Raw genomic sequence first — 11,283 nt, forward strand, 5'->3', positions numbered from 1 at the left:
AACTGCAACAACCCTATGTCCAAATAAGGTAATGGGGGTTAGAACTTCAACGTATGAGTTTTGAGGAACACAAGTTTGCGCTTGTTCTGTTGGTTAGGATTGAGCACAGAACACCTCACAGCATCTCTGCTTCCCCACCCCCCAATACTAAACTATCAAGACAGATGATGTTTGGGTGACAGGCTGACCCAGAGAGAAGATCGGACCATCTGGGCAGCACACCCCCAGCCCCAGTATGTGTTCTAACCCTCTACTTACATTTCCTCCGCCAACGGGCAAAGGAGCAAGAACAGACAGGTCTGACCTATAGATAGACGGGCTCAGAGGAGTTCTCTCTGGCTCCATAGCTTCAGCATAGCTGACAAAGAAGCAGCTGGTGCTCTGCACACCAGACTTAGTGCCACTGGGGTGTGCTCAAACCCCAGCCCCAGTTCCCTTACCCTTCCTTTCTCTCCTTCACATCCTTCGCTCCCTCTCACCTGCAGCTGTCCTAGGGTACCAGACATGGAGAGCTGGGAAGGAAGCAAACTAGCAGTGGCACTGTCCAGGTTGTTGCGTTTGTACTATCAATTACCAACACTGATATCTCATTTCTCACTCTTGACACCTCCACAGGGGAGCTATTAGTATAACTGTCATTCAATGGGACAGGCAAGTGAGCCTATGAGAATCAAGGGACTCACTGGGATGTAAACACATCCAGCCGGAGAGCATGGTGTGGCAAATCTGCCCCAGGCCACACTCAGAAGTGGATCCTGCCACATTGCTGTCTGGGTTGCCTGCCTGCAGCCTCCGGGAGGGACACCCCAACCAAAGTCCAGGTGCAATTGCCCTTATCTCCCATGTTCCAAATCTCCACAATCATCTCAGGGCCCTGGCCAGGTGGGCCCCTGACCCAGAGCAAGAGGCCTGGGTCAGAGTTTGTTGAAGCCTGAGCTCCTCGCTGATAACAGAAATGCTAGACCCGCCAGTGTCAGAGACAGGCTGAGGACTGAGCTTACCTCGGAAAGGCTGGAATTCTTCTGCAAAGCTTTTCAGCTCACCAGCTGCTCAGCTGTGCCTGGGTCAGGGCATGAAGTCCCTTCTTCCTTTTACCAAGAGCTGAGAGGGGTTTCTGCCTGCAGATCTGCTCTACCATCAGCCCTCCTTGCTGGGGGGTCTCTGGTCCCACAACAGAGAGTGGGTACGGCTAGGGAGGAAGGACATGCAGGCTAACAAGGGCTACGTGCCCCAGCTACTAGGGCCCAGGAGATGGTTTGATTAACCTATTTCTTTCAGTAAAAGAAACCAGCCCTGGGAGAATGCATATGTGCATACCCATGTGTACGTGATGGATGTGCGTACACAACTGTAAGCACGTGAAGCTGTTTCCAAACCTCTCCTCCTGCGAAAGGACGGAGGAGCTGGTTCCTGCTCAGCAAAGGCTGACAGGAGATGTCCTCACCCAGAGGTGTCTTAGAACTCCAAACTTTCGAAGCCCTTGTTCTCTCCTTCCCGTTTCCATTTCCATTTCCATCAGAAGCTAGAGAACTTTTCAAAAGCCAGGCTTCTTCCTTCTCAAGACAACCTTGGGTTTCTCGTGAGACTGAGAAGGACCCTCAAGGGGCAGAGCGGAGGTCACATTGAAATGCATCTGCTTTGCAGAGTCTCCTCTTAGGCAACTTTATTTTTCTTGTAGTAAAATATACATATCATAAAAATTTACCATTTTAACGATTTTTAAATGTGCTGTTCCTTGGCAATAAGTACATTCAAATTGTTCTGCAACCATCCATCTCCAGAACTTCCCAACTGACACTCTGTACTCATTAAACACTAACTTCCCCTTCCCCCTCCCCCAGCCCCTGGCAGCCAATCTTCTACTTTCTATCTATGATTTTGACTACTGTAGGTACTTCATAAAAGTGGAATCATACAGTATTTGTCTTTTTGTGACTGGCTTATTTCACTCAGCGTATCTTCAAGTTTCATCCATACTGTAGCATATTGCAGACTTTCCTTCCACTTTAAGGCTGAGTACCTCACCATACTTTGCCTATCCATTCATTAGTCAGTAGGTACTTGAGTTGTTTCCACATTTTAGCATTATGGGTAATACCAGCATGAACATGGGCGTAGAAGTATCTCTTTGAGATCCTGCTTTCAATTCTTTTGCGTATATACCCAGAAATGAAGTGCTGGATTATATAGTAATTCATTTAATTCTTTGAGGAACTGCCATACTGTTTTCCACAGTGGCTGCACCATTTTATATTCCCACCAGCAGGGCACAAGGGTTCCAATTTCTACACATCCTCACCAACACTTGGTATTTTCTTCTTGTTTGTAATAGCCATTCTAATGGGTGTAAAGTGGCATCTCACTGTGGTTTTGATCTGTACTTCCCCAGTGATTAATGATGTTGAGCATCTTTTCACATTTGTATATCTTCTTTGGAGAAATATCCATTCAAGTCCTTAGGCTACTTTACATTTTTAAAAAACTCCTCTTCTTGATACTTTGATGGTTGTCACTTGGAACCATTTTTCTCTGAGCTTTCTTTTGGCCCATCTCAGGGCTGGCCCTGTTCCCAACCCAGACATTCTTGTGGGAACAGCAGGTGAGGGGGCAGGGGTTGCCGCAAAGAGAAGTCTCTCCTACTTGGGAACCTGGTCCAGAGAGCTTTGCTCTCAGGATTTCAAACCTATTGCTTGAGCAATCCAGGAGAATTGAGCTGGAGCCAGTTTCTGGATGGCTCCAGCTCAGTACATGTGGCTCCCCAAAACATGAGATGCCAGTTTTGAGGAGGCTTTGCCTGGGCTGGGAGAGCAGCTGGCCCAGCGCCTGGTGCAGGGAATGGGCAGTGCCACCTCCAGAGCTGCCTTTGGGTCCCCAGTCGCTTGGATTTTCCAGGAGAATTTGCTGTCCACAGGCCACATGACAGCTAGAATCATTTAGCACACACACAAACCTTTCTGCTGATTAGAAAGACTGTAATCAGGTTTGTGTTTAGAAGGTACAGGGCTGAGTTTATCATCCACCTCAGTTCAAAGTGTATCGTCATCATCAGCTCACAAGGCCCTTCTCCTGTTTCATTTATTTATCATCCCCCTTCAGCCCTGGGCCCAATTCCTGTCCCCACCTCCCCTGCCCACCCCACCATGGGCATCTGTTCTAATGCATTTAGTGTGTATCCTTGAATTTTTGTAAAGCATGCGTGTTTTCATGTGTCTCTTTAACAAATATAGATTGTCTTGTGCTAATAAATCTCATTCTCTTTTTGACTTTATCTTTCACTCAAGACTGTGTTTTAAAAACCAAATCATATTCCATCTTGAGTTTCTAATTCCATCTGTCTTTCACCTCTGGGAAATAGACAACCAGGGAGTCTTCATTGCTTGATACATTTTAACTCTTAAGATTATTAACTGAGTCAATTATTCTTTGCTTTATTTATTTTATTTTTGAACTATCTCTTCCTGAAGAAGAGGCTTCGTAAAAACCTCTAACTACAAATTGTTGAGCTGTTTCTTCCTGCAATTATGTCAGTGGCTGCTTTACATATTTTAAGACCATTGTCAGATGCATATGTTTGTGACCGTTTTACCATATGTTCTATCCCTCTTTGACAATATGATGGTTTTTGTCTTGAATTTTATTTTGTTAGATATTAATAATGCTACTCTGACTTTCTTTAGTTTGCACTTACCAGATATATCGTTTTTTTTCTGTTTCTTTTCAATCTTTATCATTTTGTTTTAAGTGTATCCCTTGCAGTCTAGGTACTCACATCAAGGGTTTCTGTCTAGATGTCTACTGCCTTTATGTATAATTAGTAATATTTTATTTATAATTATTATTTATATTGTTATATTAGGACTTATTTCTACCTTATTTTATATATTCTATTTACCGTATATTTTATTGTTTTTTTTTTTTTCTTTTCCTGCCTTCAATTAAATAGTCCAATTTTCTTTTGCTGGTTTGAAAGTATTTTTATGACCATGTAAAGTACACATTTGTGAATGATTGAATAAATAAATAGGAGGAAAGGACACATCTTCCTTACAGAAGAATTTCAAATAATAAATGTAGAAGGAGTGAGTGAAATAGAAAATCACCATTAGAATACTATTAGTATAATTCCAGCAGATCCATAAATAATGCTAAAATTAGTGAGCGAAACTCTAAAAAACAGGATATTTGCATAGGTTCAAAGTATTTCCTCCAAAATATTGTTAATTACTGCACTTGTTTTAACATATATCCACAAATTCTTTGCTACTCTTCTTTCCAGGATGAGAAATTAACTCCTCTCCTTTTGAAGATAGGCTGGACTCAGTGACTGGCTTCTCATGAACAGAAAATGGAAAGGGAAAAATAGTAACTGTACAGTGTAGAAACCTGACAGATACCACCTTAACCAAATGAACAACATTAATGTTGTCAGAGATAAATCATGTTGATATTACTGATATGATTAGGTGATACCATTATGATGTGATGAGGAGGGCACTCCACTTCTGTGGTATTTTTCCCCCAAATCCATAACCCCAGTCAAATCATGAGAAGATCTCAGACAAACCCAAATCGAGAGCTATGCTATGAAATAACTGACCAGTATTCTTCAAAAGTCAGTCATGAAAAAACAAGGAAAGACTGAGATATAATTACAGGTTATAGGAACTTAACAAATCATGATAAGTGAGTACATCACAGTACCCTCATGAAATCCTGGAACAGAAAGTGGACATTAGTGGAAAAACTGGTAAAAGCTGAATAAAGTCTGTATTTTAGCTAATAGTGTTATACCAAATATAATTTCTTAGTTTTGGTAAATATACCACAGTTATATAAGATGTTAAATGAAAGAAAGCTGTGAGACTTGTACTATCTTTACAATTCTTCTGCAAATCTAAAATTATTCCCAAATAAAAGTTTAAAAAACACGTCTACATATGAAGTTTAAAAAATAATAAAGGACTCTCAGAGATAAAATAAGAAAGCAATCAGAGATGCATGAAAAGTTTAAAGAAATCATAAAGCAACCATAGAGATGAGAAATAATAAAGAATAAAAGATTATCAGGAATGAAGAGATTAAAAAATTCCATTGAAATAAAAAATATGATACTAAAAATAAAATACCAATTAGGCACAAAGAGAGAATTAGGAAATTGGGATTTAATAAACTCCCAAAGGTGCAACACTGAGAGATAAGTAGAAGGAAACATAAAGGAAGTACTAATTAAGAGATATGAAGGCTAAAATAAAAAGTCCTAACAGAAATATATTCATAAATATATGCAGATCCTCAAAAATGAATATACAATGAATTAAGAGAAAAAAAATATTTAAAGAGATAATAGCTATGAAATTTTTAGGACTAGTGGAAAACATAGTATCAAAGGTCTAGGAATAAAAATGCACACTTAGAAGGAAAAATAAAAATAAATTCATACCTAGACACGGTTGAGTAAAACTGAAAACGAAAAAGACAAAGATGAGATCTTAAAGGCAGCCAAAGAGGAAAGACATAGGTCACTTACAAAGAATTCACAATTAGAAAGACAGTGGACTTCTCCACAACATCAACAGAAGTCAGAAGATAGTGAATACAATCTTGCAAATGTTAATAGAAAAAAACAGTCAACCTAGAATTATGAATCCTGTGAAACTATCTTCCAAGATCAAGGGTGGTCAAATTGAGAATTTACCATCAAGAAACCTGCACTATAGAGGGTATATGATCTCAGAAGAGCAATCTAAGATATAAAAGAGGGAATGCTGAGTAAGTAAATGGAAATAATGTATATAAACCAAACAAACATTGTCTTTAAAATAATAGTAATAGTAATTTCTACTATTAAAATAATAAAATAGTAATTTTATAGGTATTATCAACTTGCACCCCTCAGAGGTTTTACCAGTTTACACAGCCATCAGCAACATAAGAAAATGTCTATTTCCTATTTCCCCATTTCCTTGATAATCTATTATGAGACTTTTGATTTTTACTAAATAAATAGGTAAAAATGGTATCTCAATGAGTTTTAATTTACATTTCCCTTAGTATAAAATCTGTTGATATGTTATAGTTATTCTTTCCTAAGTTTTTTGACTTTGCCTCTGATTATGATGTCTTTTATCATCGTGAATTTATTTACTTTTATGTAGTACCATTTTCTCTTTTTCTTTTAAAGCTTCTTGGTGTTGTGCAATGAATGGTTAGAAGTATTTTCTCACCTCCAAAATTAATTTTTAATTCTTCCATTGCTTCTTCAGTATTTCGTTGTTTTATTTTTTAACATTTACATAGTTGGTCAATCTCAGAATTATTTCGCTGGAAGTATGAGGTATTTATATAACTCTTTTTTCTTTTTCTTTTTTTCAGAAGACTACTCTGTTTGCCTAGCAATTTTATATCGAACAGTTTTCTTCCACTGACATGGAATTTCAACTTTATCATATCCTAAGTTCCCTTCTATTTGAACCTATTCCTGTAGTTTCTATTGTTCCATCGATCTGTCTATTCTTGTACCAGTACTACACTAGTTTAATTATTATAGCTCTATAAAATTAGACACTTTAATCTCTGATAAGTCTGGTTCCTTTTCATTTGTCCTGGATATTATTACTTGTTTCGTTGCCAAAAATTCTGTGGTATTTTTTATTGGACTCTTGTTAAATTTATACAATGTAGAGTAAATGAACTTTCTAAAAATGTGGTATGTCTTTGAATTTGTTCAGATCATCTTTTGTATTCCTTAGTAGAATTTCAAAGTTTTACTCATAAATATATTGCGTGAATCTAATTAAATTTATTCCAATTTGTTTCATTTCCTGGTTATTATTAAGGTTTTTTGTTGTTGTTTTGTTATTGTAAATAGATCATTTTCTTCCACTAGTTTTTCTAACTAGTTATTTTTTGTAAATATGAAATCCACAGTTTCAGAATATTATTGTTTGTAAATATGAAATCCACAGTTTCAGAATATTATTGTTTGTAAATATGAAATCCACAGTTTCAGAATATTAATCTTATTGAATTATTTTGCTGTTTGTAATATTTTGTTAATTAATAGATTTTTTAGAGCAGTTTTAGGTTCACAACAAAATTAAATGGAAAGTATAAAGAATACCCACATATCTTCTGCTCCTCCCCTCCCTGCACCACACACACAGCCTCCCCCAGTATCAATATGGTACATCAGAGTGGTACATTTGTTACAATTGATGAACCAACATTGACATGGTATCAATCAAGGTTCATAGTTTACATTAGGGTTCACACTTTGTGTTGCACATTCTCTGGGTTTCAACAAATGTATAATGGCATCTATCTATCATTATAGTGTTATACGAATAATTTCCCTGCCTTAAAAATTCCGTACATCCTTCCTTCCCTGTGAACCCTTGGCAACCACTGACCTTTTTACTGTCTCTATAATTCTGCCTTTTCCAGAATGCTATACATTTGGAATCATACAGTATGCAGCCTTTTCAGATTGGCTTCTTTCACTTAACAATGTACATTTAAGGTCTCTGCACATCTTCTTATGGTTCGATAGTTCATTTCTTCTTAGCACTCAACAATATCCCATTGTCTGGATATACCACAGTTTATCCATTCACCTACTGAAGGACATCTTGGTTGCTATCAAGTTTTAGCCATTATGAATAAAGCTGCTATAAACATTTTGGTAAATACCAAGGAACACAATTGTTGGATTGTATGGTAAGAGTATGTTTAGTTTTGTAAGAAAGCCCCAAGCTTTCTTCCAAAGTGACTGTACCATTTTGCATTCCCACCAACTATGAATGAGAGTTCCTGTTGCTTTACATCATTGCCAGCATTTGGTGTTTAACACATTTTGAGTTAAATCTTTTGGATTTTCCATGTAGAAAATTATATCATCTGGAAATAGCAATTTTTTCGTCTTTCTGATTTCTATACCTCTATGTTCTACTCTTAGCAAATCACATTGACAATTACATGCACAAAAACGTTAAATAATAGCCGTGAAAATGGACAAATCTCTCTTGTTTCTTACTTTGAGTTGGGGAACGCTTATCCCCATTAAGCACGATGCTGCCTTTAATATTGAGATTAATGTATTTTATCATGTTAAGGAAGTATATACGTATTCCTATTTTACTAAGAGTGTTTACCAAGATTAAATGGTTAAATTTTTCAGCCATTATAGAGGTTATCAAATAATTTTTCTCTTTTGATCTATTAATATGATAAATTATATATATTGATAGATTTCTTAATATTAAACCATTTTTGTATTTCTGGAAGTTAGCCATTTTTTAAAATCCCCTTGAATCCATCATTCGTACATGAAAAAACTTTCTTATCTGAACCCCTATCTCTAAAAAAATGTTAAACACAGAAATATGAAAAAGCTACTCATAAATGCTCCTGTTACTTCAACAGATCCAGGTTCATCTGTATATGAAAAACCCTGGGCCCCTTTGGCTAGAGAGGCATAGACAGATGGCCCAAAGGAACACTCCTCTTCACACGCAGACTATCAATTATGAATATGGAGCTTTGTTTAGCTATGGTCAAACAAGGTGGGTTCTTTGCCTGAAGAACTGCCCTGGGCCCAGAGAGCTATGGCACCTGGAATCTCCTCAAGTGAGTCACCCCTACCTCCTATGGTCACCAGTTAATTCTGTTAATGATCTGAGATCTTTCTGTTTTCTCAACTTCTTTCACAATCCTGGAGGCCCAAGGCCAATACCCCTCGTGAGGGCATAAGGGACTGGGAAGCCAGGAACACAGGTCAGAGTCACCTGGGCATAATGTGTTCTTTGAGTTTCTTCAGAAATAGTTTCCTGGGCTCAGCAAGAAAATTCGTACTCAGGTGAAACGGGAGAGCTCTGCTTCTACAAATCAGAGTCCTGTGATCACCATCTACTGCTTCATTATGTCTCCGGATCTGTCTTTAACTTTGATGCTGTTTTCCTAATTCTCTTTTCCTGGCTTGGCTGGGCCCTTGACCCTAAGTCTCTGGCAGCACACCCTGGCTGGCTAATGGGTGTACTCCAGCAGGCTCCAGCCACTCGTGTCACAGATACAGGCTGCCTAAAGACTCCAGCTGGTGAGTCCCTGGAATGGGTCAGGGTTTAGCTGAGACAAAGCCAAAGGAAACAACACAGGGCAGGTGGCATCGAAAAATTTGGGGTAGAAGCATATAAAACTACCAATAATCTTTTACTTTTGACCTACAAAAAACAGCACTAATATATGGTTCGAACACAAAAGCTGCTTCTGAGACCAAAATATGTAGTCACAGAAGAAAATCTGTGGTGCCACCCAGTGGTCAGAGCAAGTAAACAGAGCTTGTTTCATTAATCATGATGACAACAGTAACAGAATAACATCTCTGGAGCTCCCCACTGCATACTGGGTTAGGAGCTTCACGCAAGCGATAATTTAATGCTATTGTGGTTTATGGTAATAATTACTTATTTGATGTACTACAAACCGCTCTTCTGAGGTAAGCATGTAGGTATTATTATCTTCATTTTAGAGGAGAGAAAAATGAGACTCGGGATTTAAGGGAGTGATGCAAGATCACACAGCTAAAAGAGGCAGATCCTGGTTTGCTCTTCACATTCAGTGGTTTCCCTTCCAGCTTTTGGGAGAAGATGAGCTCTCAAGCTGGAGGCCCAAACCCCCGGAGGTCCCAGCCAAGGTCAATCCAGGCACATACACTTGAATGTCTGAGCACTTCATGTCATACAGGAACATATGTTAGTAGAACCATTAAGGCAGGTCATTAAATTAATATTTTTAACTGTATTAAAAGAAGTTTATTAAAATAAAAAAGAAAACCCTATACTAAAAAGACATTGATCAATTAATTGTCAGCTTAGTGAAGTTCATTCTGGAAAATTCTCTGTCCAAAACTTAATCAGCATTTGTGTAACTCAGATCAAATGTTTTAATTCTAATCTTTCTTGAGGGTAAATTGTCCTTTGACTCAAATGGCATATCCAAGTGGCAAGGTCCAAACACTCCTCCCGCAAAGCCTCAGCTGCTTCTTCCCATCCTGTGAGCTATAGCACCAAAAGAAGAAGATGCCTCGTTAGGCAGGCTGAGGAAATGGCAAAGCAGGCAAGACGCTCCCTACATCTCAAGGCTCCCAGGAGGGCATTGCAATGGCCAGTCCATGGGACACCGTCAAAGCCTTCTTGACTGAGAGGGCTAGGGCTATCTCAGGTGACTTCCTTCCAGGACACTAGAGCTGTGTGGCTTTTTAGAGCTCACAGTGTCGTTTTACAGTTGGGGAAGCTGGAGCATAGAGAGAGGAATCAGCCTGGTCACACATCTAGTTGGTGGCAGAGCCAGGTCATTCCCTGGGCTCTGACTCTCCATCCCAGCTCCTTCCAACTCCCGGGTAAGATGAGAAACCCTGTTGCTACGACTGACACATAATTTATGAGTTTGGAAAATCACAGGAGCATCTGAGCCAGCACTTCCGCTGTTCCAGAACCTGTATGACCTGAGAACTTTGTCCTGTTCCATGTGGGCCAAGAGCAGAGAAAGGAAGAAATGAAGATAGTTCCAGCAGATAACTCTGCACCTGTCTCCCCTTTTCCTACAGAGTCTGGTCCTGATTACAGACCGTGACATTGAGGAGGAGGAAGATGGAAGAGGAGGCGGACTCAGGGATAGGAAGAAAGGAGGCTGGGCCCTGACCCAGAGAAGGCCTCTGGGTTACTCGATTACATCTCAGGCTTAGGAAAGGCTCTCATACTAGGCTGCTATTTCTCATGTAAGCTTTGGGTGTCTATCTGAAGTTTTAAAATTGATTAAAATGTAAATTAAAGCAGTAAAGACTTCAATTAGACACAAGGAAACTGAAGGATGGCAAGCACTGCTCTGGCAACTAGAGAGGTGAAGATCCCCAGAGGGCAGGGGGCCTGAAGGAGGGCTGAGAGGGGTCAGAGGCAATGGAGCCCTCACACCCACAGTGTTCTCAGGGAGCCACTTCTGTCTTCCCAGTTGGTTCTTTGCCTTTGCAGGGTCATGGGCCCTTTTAAAATTAGAAACCCTTATTCACCCCAGGAAAAATATATGCACATATGGATACATGCGGAACTATCCATATAATTTCCTGGGTCCACAGACCCCAAGTTAAGAACTCCTGTTCCATGTGCTGATGACGAACCAGACTGTTTTTCCAACCCAGCCCTTTTTTCCTGAGCTTCAAACCCACACATTTAGCTCTCTTCTGCAAACCTTCTTCGAAATTTCCCAAGTGCCGGATAACCAAAACCTAACTAA

Source organism: Pteropus medius, unplaced genomic scaffold (assembly GCF_902729225.1).
Source record: "Pteropus medius unplaced genomic scaffold, Ma_sr-lr_union100, whole genome shotgun sequence".
Taxonomy (NCBI): Eukaryota; Metazoa; Chordata; class Mammalia; order Chiroptera; family Pteropodidae; genus Pteropus; species Pteropus medius.